We start from the raw sequence: 17859 nt of genomic DNA, 5'->3' as shown, positions 1-17859 counted from the left end.
TAATTGGGCTGTGGAAATTCATGCACATGCGCAGGCTTGAAAAGTTGCCTAGCAACACAGCTCTCTGTGGGAAACGTGAAGTACACATAATATCATTGCAGGCAGGAGTGAGCATAATCACCAGAGAAGATGTGTTATGGTGTACCAAAGAAGGGAAGAGCTGAGAGTTGGCTCTTTATTTGCACAGTTTTCCTGTCCAATACACAGGAATAAATCAGAGTAGTGGATACCTCTAATAAAATTAAATTGCCACAAGGGGAAAAGACAGAGATAGAGATGGGAAATCAGAATAAAGGCATGGATGTATTCAATGGCAAATTGTATAAAAACCTTAATAAAAGCCTAAATAGCAACTATTTAATAGACTTTTCTTTTTAAAGGGCAGTTAATTGTTCATTGTTGTTATTTTTATAAATCTGAAGTTTTGAATCAAACCCAGAGGATAACACACATTCACCACAAAGTCAGCTACTAAGCTATACTTTTAATTTAGAGCACTAATTTTTCTTACAATGATCTATGAACCAATTAATTCATTAGCTTTATTATAGTAAAAGAAATGGCAATATGGGAATGAAATATAGGTCATTTTCCCTTGTGATCAAAAGACTCAAAATATGAACAAATCAATGTAGAAATATTTTAATTAATGAAATCTAATAAAATAGGAAGGAATCAAATGGAAATAATATTGAAAATTCAATAAAAATAATAAAAAGAACTGGGTGCCCAAAATTGCATTAAATGTAAGAAAAATGATTTTGATTTATTTCAGGGAGGGTTAATCAGAGGAAGTTGGAAACAGTAAAAGTATTATTAATACTATAATTTATATGTCAATGTTTTGAAAAGTAACCCACCATACATTTAGGGTCTTTCTCTCTTCTGCCTGTCTTTATGTGGCATTAAAAATTTCATGAGCAATAAAAGAATAATGAATACAGAAAGAAAGAGAGAAAGAAAGGAATAAAGAAAGAAAGAAAAAAGAAAGAAAGAAAAGAAAGAAATAGAAAGAGGAGAAGGTCTTCAAAGGGTGAATCTTAAACGTTGAAGATTTATGTTCTGATATTGAGCCCCAAAACTGAGTTTTTGATTGGGTACATTTTGCTGTCTGTTGAAAGATGATAAGGAGGGAGAGCTACACTAATCTGTGGGTTTAAGGACAAATGTTTGCAGACTGTTGTTAGGAATCATGCTAGGTTAGTAAATTAGTATTTGTAGGTTCTCTTCCAATAAGCATGACTTTACCAGCACTAAATACCTAGCTATGCTTCTGAGGTCATTCATGGTTTCCCACTTGCTTAGAAGGTTTTAAGTCTAATTGGAGAGATTTTTGTCACTGCCAAGGTGTGTGTGTGTGCGACACCACCGTACCCTTAGAGACACTGTGCCTTGCTAGACTTTGATGTGTTTCAGACGTTCACAGGTGGGTAAAATTGTTTAATCTCTTCCTTTGGTAACTTGCATGGTGCCTTCTGGTACCACAAATAATTTTCAGTGAAGGACACGCCCATCAGTTAGGGCTCAGGGTTTTTGGGCCCTGTTTTGGAAGTGCATGGTGTCTTCAGCAATAGGTATTTTTGCAGGGAAGGAGAGTAAACCAAGGCAAAAGCAATAGACTGTACATTTAGGGAATCTCTTGAACAACCCTGGCCAGCGTCTCAAAAGAGGAATCTGTATGTCTTTTATGGGGATATTTGTCAGGTAGCCCTAAAGACAACACATTCAGCCAAGGTTCAGAGAGTTCACGAAAACTGTATATGCATATATATATGTATATATATGTATATATATATGAAATTGCATATATTATAGGTTTTATAAGGCAAATATCCAATGGTGTGATCCTTGTGAATTTTCACTCATCATTATTTTTATTTTACCCACCATCATCTTCTATATTTAATTCTCTCCATCACTGTTTTCCCATTCTCTGGGTCAGGTCACTTGTATCTCACTAGTTCTTTTACCTTCCCTCCACTTTCTTTTGTATTTACCTCACTTGCTTCCCTAAAGAATCTCTTCCTTTCCAACATAATGAAGAACGACTCAAGGTGGTCCTTGGGTAAAGTATTAAGAAGGAGAGTCCAGTTGCCCTTAATCTATGGGAAAAAACATACAAACTAAACAGGAAACAGAACAAAACAAAAAACTTACTTGGAAGCATACATTGTAATCCAAACTCTAGAAATATAGGTGTTGAGATTTGGCCTGTTGCTATGTATTGTAATGCTAAGTGCATAGGAGCCCCCAAAGACTTGGTTATCCAAGGGTTAACCAAGAGATTCTTACAGAGACCCAAGTGATGCTATGTGACCTAGCCCCGACTTGTGGTACTTTTTAGAATTGAATCTATTTGTGGGGTATATTTATTATTTCAAAAGTTTTACGAATACACATTATAGTAAACAGTATAATTCCACAATGTAGCATAGTTTTAAATACTCTTTAACAAAGGCAAAGCCCCCTCTCACTTTCTCTCCCTCTCTTTCTACATTTCTCTATCCTTTTTCTCTACTTCTGTCAGTCTGTTTGTCTGCCATTTCTCTTATACCTATTTAGATCATATATATCTGTCTATCTATCCATCTCTCACCTACCTCTCTATCTATCTCTCATCTATCTGTCTATCCATCATTTATCATCTGTCTATCCATCTATTATCTGTGTAACATCTATTTGTCTGTCTATCCATCTATCTCTCTATCTCTCATCTATCAATCTATCATCTATCTATCTATCTATGTATTTATGTATCCTATCTATCTATATATCTATCTATCTATCTATCTATCTATCTATCTATCTATCTATCTATCTCTATCCAACTCATATTCTAAATATATGTGCTCAAGCATATCTTGTATATACTTTAAATTTTATTCTTCATGAGATCATTCTAAATACTAGTTAACAAAACTGATTGATGAAATAACAATAACAACACAAAAACTGATGTTGACCCTTATATGTTTGATAAAATTCGATTCACTTTGTAAACTAAACAGGTTTTCAAAAAGGCAATATAATCCCACAAAAGGTATATTGACTTAATATGCAAATATTTTGATTAGAGCTATTAATAATTATATACAAATTTCAAAATGGAGCACCAATCCCAGAATACATAAATATTTAACTATGTTCAGCAGTAGGCCATGAAATTGTTGCATCACCAATTCCAAAATATTATATATAAAGTGATTAGACAGGTGATTAAAGAGAAATATTTTCTCAGTTGGGCCTTGTGTTATTGACCATTTTGAGAAACTTTCTAGGAGAGTAAATCTATGTGGAAAAAATGAGATAAGATTTGTAAAGCCTGTAGAATAATTAGAGTTCTGAAACCAAAATTGGCATGACACTAAATATTTAATTTATGTATGTATTTATGTTTCTGTTCATATATTTATATATCTGCTTATGTAGTACTATATGTAACCATACACACAAAATTTGTTTATAAAAAACCTCTTACTAATTAACTGTTACTAACAGTGTGAGTATTCATAGTTCCCAAATGTTGTCATTTAATAAAATTTCCTGTCAAAATATTTTACAAGGCCTTTTGAGAAATAGTTACGAAAGCATTCTGGTACAAAAGTATCTTGAAATAGAGGATAAAAATATCAAGGTTTTGAGATCAGAGAACGGCTCAGTGTTTAGTAGTACAGAGTGCTCTTCCAGAGTACTGAACTTTTGTTCTCATCAGTCATATAAGAAGAGCACAACCACTTGTAACTTCATGTCCAAAAACATCTAATGCCTCTTGCCTGCACAGGCAATAGACATATTTATACAAAGCAATCATTTAAATTTTATTTTTAAAATATATTAAGCTATTAAAGACAATGACAGTCATGTAAACAACACAACCATCAGGAAGATCCCACTGGCCCATGACATAAAATTTTCAATTCTATTAAGGCAAGAATTATGATGATATAAAATTAATAATACATATTTAAATCTGTGAGGGTCTAAGCATTAGTTGGTCCCTCTCATCAGTGAAAGCACTAATTCATTATATTAAACGTTAAGAAAGTGAAATAATAAAATTGATCACTATTTGTAATTTTCTTAGAGGAAATAAACTGAATAGAAATAATAATAAAAGCAAATTGACATGAAGTTATTCTGTAAGTACAAAGCAAACGCATAATTAGAATATCAATGTTTCATGTCCTGTGTTGCCAGTCAGTCGGCTGCAACCTCTTCTTTTTCTCTAAACACACCAAAACCAGAACTGTGATGTCTCCTGAAGAGGACCTATACACCTCAAGGGTTTTATTAAAAAATAAAATTTCTAGATTAAGTTCTGTATCCAGCTGCAAATAAGATAGCACAGAAAAACATGTTTAAGTTTCCAAGAAAACACATCAACATTCTCAGCACTTGGTCCCTCACCTACTAAAATGCTCATGTGTTACACGGTGTATCTGGTCTCAGTTCGAAGTGTTTCTTAGAAGAATTTCACTCAGCGAAGCCTAACCATATGGAAGTTGTGTAGGTGGTCTCACCTTAGTTTCCTTCAGGTTTGCATAGGTTCTTCCTTACTTGCAAATACCCTTAATACCTTTTGGTTATACTGTTATTTGAAGACTGAAATAGAATCATACTTGAATACATTGAATTTTGTTAAAAATCATAGTGCATCACTCTATGTCTTTTCTTTCTTTATCTTTGAGATTATAATATAATGACATTTCTTTCTTCCATGTCCTCTGTTCAAACTCTCCCTTATAGCTTTTGGCATTCTTCTTCAAATTCATGGATTCTTTTGACTAATTGTCAGTTCAGTTATGTATGTGTATGTGTTTATACATTTATTACTAAATATATTCAGTTTAGTCCATATAACACTACTTGTATTCATAAAATTTAAAACATATCTTATTTTATTGTTGTTGTCATTAAGTTGCTTAAAAATGTAAGAATACTCAGAATGGCCTTGCCTTTTCCATTAGATTTAATTTTGCTTTGTTGGTAGATTAAAAATTAAATTATTGTAAAGCTGAATTTTCCAAATGCTTCTTGTAGAAGAAATTTAATTCAGCAACATGAGTGTGCTGGATGGAATATAGACGCACCCATAGTACAAATAATCCCAAGCAATGTACGTATGGTTAATTTGTAAAAGGCAGCACCCATGTTTGAAAGTGACATCTACTGAGGGGCAGGCAAACTGAGTAATCAAAGACAGATTTCACAAAATGAATCAAAGATAAGATTTTCCCAGCTCTCATGAAAACAAACAGGATAGAGTGTCTACTTAAGTTCAATGTTAGGGGAGAGAGTCAGTCCTGTTATTAAGTTCAGATCGGTGCGGTGGAGTTCTGTTGTTTAGGAGACAGTGCTGCAAGTACAATACAGTGGAGTTGAGTTTGTTTGTGAGTTCATGCAGTTGAGTTCATGTCCGCAAAAGCAGGTGAAGCCAGAGAATAAGAAGGAACCAGAAGATTAGAACAAATTGCCGGAGTTAGTTTGCAGCAAGGAAGATGAAGTCACTGAGAAGCAGAGAGAAGCCAGATAGAAACAGCCATTTTGGAGAGAAATTTGTACCAGAACAGCTGACTTGAACCTGCCAGCCAAATTTCAGAACGAATTAGAAAGGACGAATTTATTCAACAGTAAGCCTCTGAGATGACAATTACGTGAGACAAATACAAGTTACATTTACAGTTTTTTTTTTCTGGTCCAAAGTATATGATTTGGCAATATTAGCTTACACCAGCACTTTTGATTAACTTTTATGAATTAAGGTTGATAATTAGTCTATTACTTTATGTGTTTATATTTATGCACACACACACACACACAGACACAAACACTCACGCACGCACACACACACACACTTCCTAGGTTGTCATTTCCCCAAATAAAAATTCCATTTACAGTGCTTATTAGTGTAACTCTAGCTAATAATCCTCTGTTGCGTAAAAACTTTTTCAGAAATGGTATTGACATGTCATTCAAAACAGCCATCCTAAGTACCTACCGTATAACTCAGGATTCAGGACAATTTTACAGCCATTTATTTGAACTTTTATTTAAAGGACAATGAGTTCAATTTCAATTTCAAATTATTACAGGTTGCAGTGACCAGATGCAAAAGGAAAGACATTTGGAAGGTTTGAAGAGAGAATCATAATTTTCAAATATGAGTTTTATGCTACTACCATGTAAAATTCATTCACAAAATCCACGTGAAGAGGCGCCAAGCCTCATTAACTTCAACTTTGTTTGACTGTAATGAATTCTCCAGATGCCTTGTTCTTCCTTCATGAAAGTGTCTGTTTACCCTTACCCTTGATATCCATTATGTTGACTGTGTGTTCATAAATACCAGCACTCCGGTCTGAATGCTTGCACCTCTGTTTATCTCACTCCACTGATAATATTTGCATCTTAATTAAATTTGTAACATTTCTACAATAGAACGTTCAAGCAGAACTTAAATTCTCTGCAACAAATTCTAGCTGGTGAACATAGAAATAATCAGCCTCTCTATGAAGGACACCCAACTAATAAGTCTCAATATAAACACATCACTTTACATCACAGAATTCTAATCATCCTACAAAGGGTCAGGTAAGTTTGGTGAAAAAAATCACTGACTCAAATCAGCATGAAATTAATATCTCAATCCAGTCTCTTTTCCTAATACTACCGTCTAATGTACTAAAACCTTATTTTTAAGGTTATTTATATTTGAAATGATGGATATCGTATGCATTCATCATTGAAATAAAGGCCGGCTTTTACTTTCATGGTGTGAATGAATTCTCTGTGTCCCACATTAGTAGCCATCACATTAGGATTAACATCAACTCAATTTGCTGTGTTCCACACCTTTTTTTCCTATTAGAATGGCAAAACACATCTCTGGCTGGCCTCTTAGTCCATATCCCACTGTCCCTCCCTTGGTCTCTTGGTTTTTCATTATCTGTAATAAAAGATTTCCCTTTAGTATTAATGGGATGTGCTGTTTATAAACTAAGCAATAAAGATAAGTAAACATGCCATCCAATGATCCCCTGCCTGCACTATTCCGTCCCTGGGGCCACTTCCTCAAATGCCAATTTTAGCAATTGCATTTATTGCTCTAGCTCTATAGCATTAAAAATCGGACATTTTTTCTTGACTAGTGAACAGTAGAAACTACTGATTGAGTTTCCTTTATAAAAGATGGTTAATTCACTCATGTATCCAATACTTATCTCCCTTTCTCTGTAGAAACCTACCTCCATAGAAGTAGATTAAATTTCAACTTTGATATGCAATGCTCTTCTTTATCTCCTCCGTATTTAATGCATTAAATAATAATTTTTTTCACTTCTTTCTTTTTCTTTTCAGTACTTGATTTTCCATAATGTACAACAGTAATTTTTGTAGTTTTCTGAAGAGTTTTTTTTTAGTAATTATTTTATTTACACTTAAAGTGTTGTCCCCCCTTTTAGTCCCTCCTCCATGAAACCTCCACCATATCACCCCGCCCTTTTCCTATAAGAAGGTTCTCCCCCACTCACTCAGCCACTTTCACCTTGCCCTTCTAGCATTCCCCTACTCTGGGGCATTAAGCTTCCTCATGACCAAGTGTATTCTCTCCCATGAAGGTCAGATAAGGAAGTCCTCTATTAATCTTATATGAGCATCTTTTCATATACATTTTGTATTTCAAATTACAGCCCCAAATATTTGATAAATACAACTTGTACATAGATGTTTGCTAACATGGTAAAATTGGGTCAAAAAGAGGAAGCTTGAGATGACCATCTGTGTAAACACTTGGACATCCACTTCCCAAACTGCCATCAATGTTAAAGACTAGGGATAAAAAAAATGAAGAGAACCGTGAAGATATAGGCAAAACCAGACAGGAGTGGGACAGGAGAACAAAGTACCTAGAACTGTGTACAGAGAGGTCCAGAAACAGAGCGATAGGTACTCTTGTGCACAAAGCTCAATATCTGAGGATACCAGACATAAAAGTGCTGTGCAAGAGATAAGCAGATCCAAATGTTTTAAGGTGAACTAAATCTAATGTGTAAAGATTAGTTAATATTTTGGAAAGTACATGTACTTTATATAAGTTCTACTATCATTTGACACATGAAGGTGATAATTTAAAATATGAAAAAACCAAAGAAATAAAAAGATTAAACCGAATATCAGGAAGAAACATTCTGTAGAAGCAAAACAAGAAATGATCTAAATGTTGATATTATCAGGCTAGTAAACATGTAAAAGTGCCTCTCAGTAAAGCCTAAACATATGTATGCATACTAAGGGGTGCCCTATGTAAAAATGAAAGACATGAAAAATATCAATTGGAATGAGAAAAGCTTACCAACTGAATCCAGAGGTAAGTATCAGTAAACTTAAAGAAAAGTAAACAGAACTTATCAAACTAAGTTGCAAATAAAACTCCCAGAGCAATCAATTGACCTGAGCGTTGGATAACTGTAAATCATAAGGTTAAAAAATTAACCATGAATAACAAGTCCAATACATCCTTAAATATTAAATAAAGATAAAATGTATACAATGATATCTTGTGAAAATGTACAAAAAACGATAAAATTAAATTCTTTACAAAGCTCCTGACATGAGCCTGACATGGATGTCTCCTGAGAGGCTCTGCTGGAGCCTTACTGATACAGATGAGGGTGCTTGCAACTAACCATCGAACTCAGCACGGGACCTCAATGGAGGAGTTAGAGAAAGGAGCTGAAGGAGTTTCCAACCCCATAAGAACAACAACAACATCAACCAACCAGACTCCCCAGAGCTAACAGAGACTAAACCACCAACCAAAGAGTACACATGGAGTGACCCATGGCTCCAGCTGCATATGTAGCAGAGGATGGCATTGTCTGGCATCACTTAGTTCTGTGAAGGCCCCATATGCCCAGTATAGGGGAATGCCAGGGTGGTGACGTGGGAGTGGGTGAGTGGGAGGGGAAGCACCCTCATAAAAGCAGGAGGAGGCAGGATGGGAGAGGAGGGAACTGGGAAAGGGGGTAACATTTGAAATGTAAATACATAAAATATCCAAGAAAGAAAAAAAGGAAGGAAGGAAGGAAGGAAGGAAGGAAGGAAGGAAGGAAGGAAGAAAGGAAGGAAGGAAGAACTTCGTTTTCTTCAGAAGCAATGAAAGAAACAAGGGAAAAAGGGAAATTTTTGTAAATTCTAAGATTGCTAGAAAAGAATCACTTTATGTTCAGAAATAACTTCTTCCCAAGTAAAAACCAAAAGACAAAATATATGAAACTTGAAATGAAAATCAAGACATGCTTTCAGGTTTGAGCATTAAAAGCAATGTGAGGTATCAAATCTCAAGAAATAAAATAAGAATGGATCAAAAGTAAAGTAGCATAACTTTAAATTTTGACCCCTGAAACTTATATCATTTGTTATTCAAAGTAAAAGTGATATTATATACTCCATATGACCTTCGTTATTTGCAGTTGTAAATCATGTGACAATTTCCATAAAGCATACAGACAAGACTATAATCTAGTCACTTGTATATATACTTTGTACAAAGGAATACACGGAAATGGTAATATATGAAATCATGATCAAATCGGAGAACTATAAAGGAACTAAAATAGAAAAACAACAAGATACTACAAATTGTTTTAAAAGTAAAATAATGTGACCAAATATGGTCACAATTGGAATTTACCAAGGTGTGTTAATATATTGGAATGCTATTCTTATATTTATCATATGTACCCACTGATTGCTATTCAAACATTAAAACGAAACAAATAAAAATAATATGGCTATATGAATTCAAAAGTATTTAGTTCATGCTCATAAGGGAGTGCATTTTCTACTACATTTTCAGTATGATACTACAGGAAGCAAACACAGGATACATGCAGAAACGGATATGACCGTCTGGTACTAAGAAAAGCTGAAGATTTTCTCCAGAAGAGACAAGATTAAAAATATGGAAGATAAGATGACCTACATCAACATAAGGATGAAGGCTTATGTGCATATGCAAATTAAAATACTATAATTTACTGTGTATCTCTATATATCCAAATGTTTTAATATACACAAATACATAGACACAGGCATGATGTTACACATGTTAAAATACAACATTTAGAAGATGAAAGCAGGAGAAAAAGGAGTTCAAGATCTTGAATTTTATAGAGATTTTGAGGCCAACCTAGGTTACATGAGATATAATCTCATAAATATTGACTCACGGATTATGATTTTGTGGCTGAAGAAAGATGAGAGACTATAAAATAATTTGTTTGTTTTATTTAACTTGATTGGCATGATTTTTAGCCAAAATTATTTAAAAAATACTCCATACTGAGAAAAACAGTTACGGACAATATTTTCTTTCATAATTCATAAAATATATATGATATATTCACAGAACACAAGCCAATTTTCAATCATTTTACTTGTTTGTTGTTACTGATGGCTGAAATCCCCTATTCTTCTAAGCATCTTCCTTTCAAGGGGAACTGTTCTAAGGTGTACCATTCTCCTGTTTAGCCCAGGTCAACAATTATAACTGCACTTAACTGATTCGTATAAACATTTCTAGAAGTTGCTTTAAAACACTTGAACCAAAGGAGTATATATATCAGATTTCTTTATCTACACTCTGTTCCATACATTGACTCATACCCTTCTTCTCCTCCCTTGTCTTTCTCCCTCTTTTTTCTTCTCCACCTTGTCTAATGATTTTGCTCCTTTTGTTGACCCTTGCCAGTTCTTCTATATAAAGCCCCTCTCTCTGCTGCTTTTCTGTACTTTCACTCTGTCTGATGTGTGCCCTGTGTTCTTTAAGATATTTTTACTCTGGATATACTGTATAGACTAAATGTTCTGGCTTCCTGCTGATCTGTTTTTTTAAAATTGATTGTATCCTTTCTGTTAGTTTTTCTTATATGTTTGTGAATTCCAGTGGCTGTTTTCAAACTTACAGAGGTGCATTCTGTTTTCTAAATTCACAGGTTAAGAGTGCTCTGCTCTTACTGTTTCTCTGATGACTTTTTATCTTCTTATCTGAAAGGAAAGAATGGGACTTCTGAAGAGCACTGATACACTTTCCTGGCTCATTGTATTTCAAACTTTGCTTCAGTGTATGATGCAGAGAACAGACATTCTGCACTCACATTTATATGTGCACACATACATGTGTGTATGCTAAGTATAAAAGCTAAAAAATAAAATTTTGATTATTTTTTTCTGGAATCTAAATAGCACATTGCTTTCATCTATCTCTTTGTGGAAATCTGAGAGCAAACTATATACAAGTTTTAATTATATCTTCCTATCATCTCCCATGTCTTGTGTCTTATCCTGACTTTTATCAGGAATAAAAGCTTCTAATTTTACTACACTCCCACCCAGTGCATATAGCAGAAGGTGCATGTTTCCTCAGTTTTATATATCTGAATATTTCACATACCTCCGTTGCCTCTAGAAAATGTTCACTATATAGCCAATTCTTCCCTTCTGATTCACCACCACTATCATCCAATGAAAAACGTTGAGGGGAAAAGTATATACTCTATAACTGCTTTCAGAGGAAAGGAAGGAACAGAAACCAAGAAACCAAGCAAGAAAAAAGAAAGAAAGGAAAAATAGAAAGAAAGGAAGGAAGGAAGGAAGGAAGGAAGGAAGGAAGGAAGGAAGAAAGAAAGAAAGAAAGAAGGAAAGAAAGAAAGAAAGAAAGAGATAAAGAAACCTTTTGCTACAGAATTTAACAGCCTTATGATTTGACTTTAAAGTGTTATCAGATTACACATGACTCTAATAGTCTCACAGTCATAAACAGAAAATAATTTTGCTATCTAATAAAATTACATGAAAAATGTGTTGAAGTTATACCTTCAGAAAAATCATTTATTTCCATAAGGCAGTTTTCATATTTTATAAAGTATATAAAAAAACCATGGAACTTCCAAGAGAATCTAGGAGGGTTAGACCAAATGAGGCATGCAAAAGAATTTAGCATTCTGTCTGGTACTTACTAAGCTTTGAACAAATTTTATGCGTAAATGCTATCGCCCATTGCCTCTTTCATTCCTCTGCAAAATGTTGTGGGCTGCAACAAAGTTAGAAATTAGCACTACTTATTCAAAACATTATTATTCCTACATTAAATTAACCATGTGGATAATTATTGAACAGTACATTCGAATAATTGCATTTTTATCTATCTAACCTAAAATTGAAGTAATCTATCCACTCTACAGTCAGCTGCCATGAATTTAAAAATCCCACTTTGGAAATTATTGCTCATGAACTTTGTTACATTTACCTAACTTTAGATTTGTGATTTTCACAAGATTTTTGAAACCGAGGTCCAATATTTTTGGTGTATTTCTAATTCTCCACATGCATCCCCATCTCATAGTCTTCCATTATTAAGGCATCTGAAATTCTACTGTGTAATAACACAATTTTCTCATGGCATTTTCAAGATGAAACAATTGTTCTTTTTCAATATTAACATGTTCTTAATCATAGTACTACATAGTAGTACTGAAAACACGCTCCACACCACATTCTGTTTGATTTGTTATCTAGTTGATTTGTGTTTTTTTTTAAACTAGTTGATAAATGATGTGTTAATCCCTTGTTCTTTGTTCAAAGTACAATCTAGAAACAAATCTGTTGCTAGGAAGTGTATCAAACGGGCTGGATTATACAACTAAGACTGCATGTGATTTTGCAGCAATGTGTGTTTGGCTTGCAGGCTTGCTATCAATGTTTCAAAATCTATGTTGTAAGCAGCCAACACGGTGACTACAAGAGAACATACATAATCCTTGAATCCAGGTCAATGCTTGACACTTGCCTAAAATACCCTAGAATTATACGAAATAACCCCTCAAATGGGCTTAATTTGAGTTTTTCTCTAATGCTAAAAAATAGCTACTTTAAAATTATATAAAATCGATGGCACATAGAAGCTCCCACTCTTTCTTAAAAGGGGAAAAAATCCATAGGAGGGGATATGGAAGCAAAGTTTAGAGCAGCCACTCAAAGAATGGCCATTCAGAGCCTGCCCCCCTTGTGGCCCATATATATACAGCCACCAAATCTCTAAGATAAGATTGATGAAGCTAGAAAATGCATGCTGAAAGGGACTGGATAAAGATCTCTCCTGAGAGACACATCCAGAGCATGTCCAATACAGAGGTCAATGCTAGCAGCAAACCACCGAACTGAGAATAGTACCCCACTTGGGAGGAATTAGAGGAAGGATTGAAAGAGTTGAAGGAGCTTGCAACCCCATAAAAGCAACAATGCCAACCAACCAGAGCTTCCAGAGACTAAACCACTACCGAAAGACTGTACATGGACTGACCCAGGGCTCCAACTGCATATGTAACAGAGAATAGCCTTGTTAGGGCAGCAGTGGAAAGGGAAGCTCTTGGTCGTGCCAAGGTTGGACCCCCAGTGCAGGGGAATGTCAAGGGGGCGGGCAATTAGGGGTGTGGGAGGGGAGGGAATGGGGGCTTATGGACAGGAAACTGTGAAGGGGAATAACGTTTGAAATGTAAGTAAAGAAATATATCTAATAAAAAAAAGTAATTTTAAAAAAAGAAGTCAATATAATACATAATAGTAAGAAAGTAGTTACAAATTTTACTGAATAAAGAAGGGTTACCAAATAAAATTTGTTTCCAATTTGCTCTTATTTTTTTTTTATTCTCATATATTACAATGAAATACCAAGGGAAAATTTAATTGAATTTCAACAGCAATTTATCAAATATTTTGCATTTTAAGTGTGGAAAGTTTTTGTTGTTGGCAGTGTTGTTGGTAGTTTTGGGGGTTTTTTGTTTTGTTTTGGTTTGGTTTTTTGTTTTGTTTTGTTTTGTTTTTTGGTACATGAACAGCTCTATATTACAAATTATAAGACCTTTAAAACTCTCCAGTTTTATATAAAAGCAGGTTTTATTTCAACAATAGCATGGCAGATCACATTAAGTAATGAAGTATATCACCTACTTTCAGTAGGAGGTACATCCTTGTTCAGGGCCCATCACATCGGTGACTCATGTGTCAGTAGTATATTGCATTGTTAGTTGTGACCGACTTACTAGATGGCATCTGGAAAACATGTTATATCTCACATCAAAGAAGACTTTAAAAGATCACATCCCCTTCAATGGCTCCCCTATTAAGAGGAAGGCAACCTTTCAGACAGGGCTGCCCATCCCCATGAGGTGTGTGTAAAGGATACATACTGTAAACATCTAAGAAGCTTGTGATTGCTGACATAGTGTGAACGAGATAGAAATAGTTGTTAGCCTACCCTCCAGAGTGGTTAAAATGTGGAACGGCCATGCTGAACTTTGTCAATCTCTTGCCAACAATAAGTTTAGAGTCACAATTGTAGGATTACACTTCCCACATCAAACTGTGTGCACACTCCAAAGTTTAAGGGGGATAAATCATGATAAGATGTTTAGAAGTCAAGGAACTAGTGTGTTACTGGTTGTTACTATTTTTTCTTGGATCTCTCTCCAGGGTGTTTTTATGCTGCAATGCAGTTTGCACACTGTGGCAATCTCATGCATGGATTAAAATTAGAAAAAACCCATTTTGGAAATTATCTTTGCCTTCAGCAGCATTGCCAGTATGTATTGAACTAACAACTCCCCACCTTTTGTGTGATAGCTCACTTTAAAGTACTTTTGAAATGATGCTGATTTTTTCATGTAGTTGTCTCGTGATTTTTTTTTTCTTGTGGTGTTAAATGGTCCACTTCTCACTGACTCCCTTCTGGGCAGGTCTCTGGCACTTAGATTTCCGATCTGCAGGTTCTTCAGCTGCTTCCTATGCAACAAAGACATCCTAGCAAAACTATCTGCAATTGCCACTCTCCAAAACTATTTTATGGGAGAGAATTGGAAGGGATACATTTTCTTTATTCTTTCTGTATAACGTAAGGTAAAGAAGTGAAATGTCTTCGATTTACAAAATTTTAAAAATTATTTTAATAAATTCACTCATTCTGAGTTCTATTTGTAGAGTAAAGGGTACGTTCTCTGCACTGGGTCTATTAATATTGCACTTGAATGAATTGCCCTCCCTGCTCTTTCTATTGCCGTTGCGTTTGTTTAGACATCTTTGGGTTGTAGTTCAACTGCATTTGGACATGTGTACTCTGATTTATTGATTGTGTTTTACCATAGAGCTTCATATTAATCACAGAACACCATCTGGTAGATGGAAGTTGCACAGTTAATTTTTGCTGAATCTAGTGGGAATTTAAGAAGCCAGCATCCATCACCTAACTCTTCCTAAACTGTAGGTGAGGGTTAGTGCCAAGCGATATGCATAGGAATAGGAGGACTAAAAAGACTAAACTTTCATCACTTTGTTCTTTCACTTTTACTGACGTGTGTGTGTGTGTGTGTGTGTGTGTGTGTGTGTGTGTGTGTGTGTGTGTGCTCATACCCATGCCATAATACAACTGCGGAGGTCAAGAAGGATTTGAAGAAGTCAGTTTTCTCCTTCTAACATGTGGACCCCCTGGAATCACTCAGGTCATCAGTCCTGACCACAAATGCCTTTACGATCTTTTTCACTTACTGAAAAAGTTAATTTAACTAGATTGTAATCTCAGAGTTCAGATATGCGCACAGAGATTTTTATATGGGTTCTAGGAATCCAAACTTGGATACTCAAGCACTTAACCAGTAATCCGTGCTCATTACCTTCCTGAATTGACATTTTAAAGGCAGATTTTCCTGGTATGTTTCTTGCTATGTAAGGTAAAGCAATTAGACAGCGAGTTTAAAAAGGAGATAGTTCTGTGTGTCAACTTAATTTTGGTCACACTGAATGCCTTTCAGTTCTTGATAAAGGCTTCCCGTACTTACAGAAGGGGAAGCTAGGAGCATGGCAATTAGGAGTTGGTGAGAGAAAGGGTTGGAAATTTGAATTTCAAAACAACTCTTGAGGCTTTATTAAGACTGGAGGGGAGAGAGAGAGAGAGAAAGAGAGAGAGAGAGAGAGAGAGAGAGAGAGAGAGAGAGAGAGAGAGAGAGAGTAGAAAACTATGAGTGAGTTGTCATATATTTTATCTGGTTTCTTGTATTCATTTTCCATTCTTCAATGCTATCCTTTGCTGTCAACCCCATCCTCTGTAAAATACGATTAGTTACAATGCAGTTTTACTAAAATGTAGCTGTTGGAGATCCCCCACCTATTTAGTGCTGAGACATCTTTCTCTCCAGTTCCTAATCCAGAGATCTTTAAAATATGAATTTCAGTCAGTCAAAAACTATCATGTGCTTAATATGACCCAATTCTGATCACAGTATAATGGTAAGAGAGCAATTAATAAGGCAAGCAGTGTCTGCTTAGATTTTGATCTGAGAAAAACGTAAATGTATAAGCCTAATGACTACTGTTTCTTAATTTCAAATTATTTTTTTCTATTCATGAATCAATATTCTGCCACTTTTTACCATTGCTATGGCTTTAGCAATGAAAGACAAAAGCAAAGCCCATGGCATAAAATCTACAATTAAATTCTGAAATAGTGAATCTTGCCTAACCACTGTTAGTATAGACTTATGTACCCCTTAAAATAAATAGCTATCAATAAAACTAATCATTTTACTTCCTTTTGGGACCTAGACACAGAATGAAATCATTCTCATGCTGTTTATGGAAGGAACCTGCTAGCCTTCTGCTGAGACACTGTCACCTACTCAGTCCCTCTAAGTACCTTCACCATTTTGACTCATGGGACACTCACCCTTTCTCACACACCTTACTGACACAAAGCATGCATCAACACTGGCCCTCAAAAAGAGAATCTTATAAAGTTCTACAAAAAGAGTGAGGTAGAAAATAACCCATGAGATAATATGAAGTGAGGGGAAGAGAGGAAGAGGGAGGGGGCATGGAGAGGAAGAGAAAATGAACAATATGAATGCAACAAACTGTTAGAATCTAAAATGCAATATACCATTACAAACAAAAGCAAAGATAGAAGTTATTTGCCTCTTTCCTTTACAATTCTCCTGTTAAAAACTCCAGATACTGTGTACCGTCCCATGTTAATTTACTGTAAAGAACTACCAGACTTATGACTCATTCTATACCTCATGGCATGCCCAGACTTCAGTTAAACTAGCCAATCATGCTTCGATTATGAAGCCTTGAAAATGTCTTCTCTTCAGCTGCAGGTAAGCAGTTATCTGACTCAGAACCATGTTGAACTCCAACTTCTTTCCAATTCAAGTGAAGTAAAAATAGTGATTTTTGCAACTCTGTAACATAACAGATTTAACACCTGCGATGTTGCCATATGTAACAGCAGCTAAACCTGGACTTAATCCCAGGGGACAGAGGAACTCAGGAGAGTACCTTTTACTTTCCTGGCAGCACTCACAGCTAGACTCCTGTGCGTGGCCCTGGTGATTAAACGTGCTCCCAGGTGAGGGTTTTTTTTTTTTTTTAAAAAAAAACAGGAAGAAGTGATAGAATGCAAAAAGAGAGAAATTCAGGGATTCAAACTTCTTGTCTGGCTTAGTGGTTAATGAGGCACTGGAAGGCCCTTGCTTCGGTTCTGTCTCCCAAACTTAACTAATTAATCTTTTACATACTTTAGCTATAAATTATCTCTAAGAACTTTAGAGATGATTGAAGAAAGTATTGTGAACAACCCTGACTTCTGCCTGTATGCTCTTCATGTTTCAAATTGTCATACCATTTCCACGAGTTTAGACAATTGAAACATTTTTAAAAGGAGGAGACAACAAAATCATTTTGTTCTGTTTAGAAGACAATGACTTCCGTTATCTTTCTGATGATGTTTGTGATAAGTTATTTTTCCACCAA

Source organism: Rattus norvegicus, chromosome 9, assembly GCF_036323735.1.
Source record: "Rattus norvegicus strain BN/NHsdMcwi chromosome 9, GRCr8, whole genome shotgun sequence".
NCBI classification, from domain to species: domain Eukaryota; kingdom Metazoa; phylum Chordata; class Mammalia; order Rodentia; family Muridae; genus Rattus; species Rattus norvegicus.
The sequence above is the reverse complement of the archived record's forward strand: the minus strand, read 5'-3'. Positions refer to the sequence as shown.